The sequence below is a fragment of the Phyllostomus discolor genome, chromosome X (assembly GCF_004126475.2).
Source record: "Phyllostomus discolor isolate MPI-MPIP mPhyDis1 chromosome X, mPhyDis1.pri.v3, whole genome shotgun sequence".
Lineage (NCBI taxonomy): Eukaryota > Metazoa > Chordata > Mammalia > Chiroptera > Phyllostomidae > Phyllostomus > Phyllostomus discolor.
In genome coordinates, this window is record NC_050198.1 from 102,099,473 (window position 1) to 102,105,596 (window position 6,124).

Consider the following 6,124-nt stretch of genomic DNA (forward strand, 5'->3'; position numbering starts at 1 on the left):
TTGCCAACTGATAAATGTACAAATGCATTGTTTGCACTTTAAAAAATATGCCCACATTTGAAAATGATTCAGTAGGCACATGAATAATCTTGTTGTTAACTGCATTTTATTCTAGTATGCTTTTATTCTAGTAGTAAATATTTTCCATTATAAAGAATAATGTCTCCATTATGACGCTGCATCTTTATTAAGTCATTATTAAAATGGAAAATGTGAAATGAATGAGAAGCTATTTTCCTGAAATCATGAGGCTTGACAAGAAGACTGACATATAGAGATGATTGATAATAAATATATTATAATACTCTATTTTTTTTCTCTTTGCCAGGATTTTACGTCTATAAGATGCCCACAGTTGTACCTGAAAGCTGCCTCTTGGTATTTGTAGTTCTCATCATGGGAAGACTAATTTACAGTTTAAATGACAAATCCCCACCAGTCATAGACAGTGATATATTTTTTTTCTGTATTTACTTTCACCGATAGTCCTTGATACAGAATAATTTATGCCCAGTAAGCTATTTTTCAAAAACATGGGGACCATTCTGTTGTATACTGTGGTTGGAACTATTGTGGAATGCATTTGGAATAGGTCTTTCCCTCTATGGCAAATGTCAGGTGAAGTATTTCAAAATGTATCATTGCTCCATAAACTTTGGTTTGGTACTTTGATTGCTGCCATAGATCCTGTGTCTATACTCTCTGTATTTGAAGAAATTCATGTGAATGAAAGCTTCACATTTTGGTGTTTGGAGAATCCCTCCTTAAGGATGCTGTTACTGTTTTTAAGTATCCCAGGCATGAGCTTTCCAGGTAATGCTTCAAGTTACCCCTGAAATTTAAATAAGGATTGGGTTTTGGTTTAAGCCATAAGCGAGCACTTTAGCGCTAGGAGTAAGTTTATGAATTGAGAAAATATGATTTACTGAACATTAATACACTTTAGAAAATGTCAGTACTTCCTTGACACTTTATTAATCTTCTATCCAGTTTATTAAAGAAAGACTGGGATAAACCTACTGGAGGCCACTGTCTCCCAGTTATCTGAGATACAAATACCTTAACCATGAAGGATATCTTCACAGTCTGTCAGTTTTCAAATAGAATCATGCATAGTTTGACATAGATCTGTAGAAATATCTGTTGATAGGAGGAAGCTTTCTGGTAACATATGCTGGGAAGGAAACGAGAAGTTGGACTTGAAAGCTGAGAAACCTCATATTAATTCATAGGGCAGCCCTGGCTGGCATAGCTCAGTGGATTGAGCGTGGGCTGGGAACCAAAGTGTCCCAGGTTCGATTCCCAGCCAGGGTACATTCCTGGGTTTCAGGCCAGAACCGCCAGCAACCGCACATTGATGTTTCTTTCTCTCTTTTCCTCTCTCCCTCTCCCTCCCTCTCTCCCTCCCTCCCTCTCTCCCTCTCTCCCTCTCTCTCTCCCTCCCTTCCCTCTCTAAAAATAAATAAATAAAATCTTTAAAAAAAGGTTCATAAAAAAAAAGAATTCATAGGGCATAATTTGAGACTTTTGTGAGTGATACATTCACTGTAATCTTGTGTGTGTGTGTGTGTGTGTGTGTGTGTGTGTGTGTATGCAGGTGCTCTACAAGTTCTTTAAATCTTTCTGTGAAAGGCCATCTATCAAACCAGTGGATACTTTGGCTGGGATGGGATTTCTGTTTTTTTTTTTTTTTTTTTTTTTTTGGAGAAGTAGGCATGGTTGCTGCCTTTACCACTTGCTTTACCAAGACCACCTGTCCACTGAACATCTCTTTGACTTCTAATACAGTCACCTCTCTTACCTGATGGCTGAAATGTTTCATCTCTCAGGGATTGTGGGGTAAATATCTGGGCAAGTATTTGATTTAGAGAGTTTATCTCAGGAATTGAATTTGATTTTCCATGAGAAATCTAGGAAATTTTATCTGCTAGAAATGCTAGGAGGAACCTTCCTTTGTGCTCTCATAATATTTCCCATTACTTCTAATAGAGACACTTAGTCATAGCACTGCAAGTGTTACTGTGGCCAAGTTTAGGCATTCCCTGTAGAGATTAGATGGCTACACCGAAACTACCTTGCCTACGTTGGGTTTGGGGTCAGTTTGAGCACCTAAATTGCATAACAAAAATGCTGAGAATTAGGCCTGGGGTTACCTAGGGCAGTTCTCTATCTTTGATGCTCCTGTGGTAACTAATTATATGATACAACATATAAATAAGCTTGGCATTAGTTTTTCATGTATACATTTTCTGCCATAGCAATTAAATATTTCTATGATTTTTTATAAACAACATGGAATATGCTATGCTTTTCAATTATCCATCACTGACATTTAACCAGTGATGACAATATCTTATATTTAATAATAAACTCAAAACTCAGCTAAATACTACTAAATCTACATGCTTTAGTATTAGGGTTTAGACAGACCATCCCATTCTAGGTTTTTAAAAGAAATAATGAAATACACTTTCTGGTGTTGCAGGTTTTCTAGAAGCTTAAAAAAAAGATTGATTTTTTAAAACTTTAAAAACTTAATAGTTGAAATACAATTATTATATTGTTTCCAGGTGTTCAATGTAGTGATTTGACATTTACATTCCTTACAATATAATCACAATAACTCCAGTAACCATCTGTCACCATGCAAAGTTATGATGATAATGTTGACTGTTTTTTCTATGCAATACAGTACATACTTATGGCTTAACTTTTTATAACTAGAGGTTTGTACCTCTTATTCCCACTCACATTTTTTTACCTAGATCCCAAACCCCCTCACCTCTGGCAGCCATATATGTTCGTTCTCTGTATCTATGCGTCTGTTTGTTTATTTTTATTTCTTCATTTGTTTCATTTTTTTAGATTCCACATATAAGTGAAATCATTGGTTATTTGTCTTTCTCTCTCTGATATCCTTCAGTTAGCATAACACCATCTAGGTCCATCCATGTTGTTGCAAATGGCAAAAAGTTATTTTATTCTATGTCTGACTAGTATTCTACTATATATTTATCAAACATTATATCTATACTTATACACTATATATATATATATATATATATATATATATATTTTTATCTATTCATGGACAACTATCAATGGACAACTAGGTTAGTTCCATATATCCTTTTGGAGGAGTATTGTTTTCTTCAGATGAATGCCAGAAATGGAAGTGCTGCATCATATACTAGACCTATTTAATTTTCGAGGTACCTCTATACAGGTTTACAAAGTGGATAAACCAATTTACAATCCCAAAAGTACGTGAGGATTCCCTTTTCTTCACATCCTTGCGAAAACTTGTTATCAATTGACTTTTTGATAATAACTATTCTGGCATGTGTGAAGTAGTATCTCAAAGTGCTTTTGATTTGTATTTCCCTGAAAATTAGTGATGTTAAGCACCTTTTCTTTCTTTTTTAATCCTCACCCATGGATATGTTTATTGATTTTAGAGAGAGAGGAAAGGAGACCAAGAAACATCAATTGGTTACCCTCCATACAAACCCCAACTGGGGACTGAACCTTAGGTATATGCCCTGACTAGGAATCCCACACAATTTTGGTGTACAGATGACACTGCAACCAACTGAACAACCTGCCCAGAGTGGTACAAATATTTTTTTTTCTTAAAAATGCAATGGTGCTTTCTACAGTTACTGGTTTTTTTGTTGTTGTTGTTGTTGTTGTTTTGTTTGTTTGTTTTTTACTTAACATTGTGAATTTCATCACCACAAAACCAGTGTTACAAGAAATGTTAAAAGGATTTCTTTAAGAAAGAACCCTGACAAGCATGGCTCAATTGGATGATCAGCATCCCTTTTCCTTTTTAATTCTTTTTTCTTTTGGTTCTCTGATTGGGTGATTTTTTCTACCTTATCCTCTAAATCACTGAGTTGGTTCTGTGCTTCATCCATCCTACTGATATTTTCCAGTATATTTTCATTTCAAATTTGTTGTTCTTCATCTGTGTGGTTATTTTTCATAGTTTATATGTTCTTTTTCATGCTATTGAGCATCCTTATAGCCATTACTTTCAACTGTGTATCTGATAAATTGCTTGCTTCCATTTCACTTAGCTCTTTGTCTGGAGAGTCCTTGTGTTCTTTCACTTGAATGAAATGAAATGCTTCTTTGTTTGCCCTATTGTCTGTCTCTTTGTGGCTGTTTCTATGTATTAAATAAAACTGGTATGACTTTCAGGATTGGAGGGGTGGCCTTATATAGTAGGTATCTTGTGGGACCCAGTGGTGCAGTCTCCTTGATCACCTGTGCTGAGTGCTCTAGGGATGACCTTCACGTGGGTTATATGGGCCATCCTGTTGTAATTTGTTCTTGATTGCTGTGTTCCATATATGAGAGGGCTCAACCCTCAGGCTGGCTGACTATAAGGCTCAACCCAAATTGCATTGTGCAAGCTGCTGTATAGGGGCTTTGTTGTAGTCATTTACAGTCTGAAGGATATATGGGGATGATTTTTCTCTATGCTGTTATTTGAAGATGGCTGGCTTTCAATTTCTGCATGTTTACTACCTTTATGTTAACTCCACTGCACCCTCGTCATCTAGACAGACAATTGACCATTGAACACCATGGGTTTGAACTACACAGACCACTTACAGGTGCATTTTTTTTTCAGTACCACCAGCCTTGGTATTTGTGGGTTTCACATCCAGATACGTGGTTGTTGGGAGCTTTCTGATTACTGATTTAATTTTATTTATAGTAATCAGTATGCTTAGATATTGTTTCTACCTGATTCTGTCTTAATAGATTGTCTGTTTGTGAAAATTTATTCATTTCTTGTAGCTTTTCCAGTTTGTTCATGTATAGTTATTTAGTTGTTTGTAGTATTTGTTTATGATCCTATGTATTTTTGGTATGTTATAACATATTAATTTGTGATTTTATTTATGTAGGCCCTTTCTATTTTTTTTCTTGACGAGCCTGGCTAAAGCTTTATCAAATTTGTTTATTTTTTCTGACTCCCGCTTTTAGTTTTTATTGGTCTTTTCTATTGTTTCTATTTATTTCCTCTCTGATGTTTAATATTTCCTTCCTCTACAAACTTTGCTTTGTTTTTCTGGTGTTTTTTGTTCCTTTATATGTGAGGGTAGATTGTTTATTTCAACATTTTTTAAAGTTTTTTTTTTTTTAGATTTTTATTTATTTTTTAGAGAGGGAAGGGAAGGAGAAAGAGAGAGAGAAACATCAATGTGTGGTTGCTGGGGTTCATGGGCTACAACCCAGGCATGTACCCTGACTGGGAATCGAACCTGCGATACTTTGGTTTGCAGCCCGTGCTCAATCCACTGAGCTACGCCAGCCAGGGCTATTTGAATATTTTTTTGTTTATTTAGGTAGTCCTGTATCACTATGAATTTCCCTCTTGTAACTGCTTTTCCTGTGTCTCATAGATTTTTGGATCATTGTGTTTCTGGGTTTTTTTTGTTTGTTTGTTTCTAGATATGTCTTGATTCCTCCTTTGTGAATACACATTTAACCCACTGACTACTTAGTATCATATTTTTTTTAACCTTCAGGTGTTTCTATTTTTCTAGTTTTTTGCAATTGATTTTTAATTTTATAGTGTTGTGGTCAGAACAGATGTTCATATGATTTCAATATTGTTAATTTATTGACATCTTTTTCTAAGATGTTGTCTTTAAAAATGTTCCATGTGTACTTGAAAAGAATGTGTACTCAAAAAGAATGTGTACTCAGCTGATTTTAGTTGGAATGTTCTGTATAAAGCCCATCCATTAATTCGATCTGGTATAATGTTTCCTTTTTGGCTCATTTTTTCCTTGATTTTTTTCTTGTCTGAATGATGTATCCATTGTTGTAATGAGTTGTTGAAGGTCCAAGTTATTATTCTAATATTGTCACTTTATGCCTTTACATCTGTTAATATTTGCTATATGTATGTATGTTCTCCACTGGGTCCATAGATGTTCACAATTGTCATATCTTTTGATTGATCTCTATATCATTCTGTATTGTAACTTTTTGTCTCTTGTTACAGGCTTTGTTTTAATTCTATTTTGTCTGATCTAAGAATCACTACCCCAGCTTTCCTTTCATTTTCATTTGCATGAAATATATTTTTCATCTCTTCACT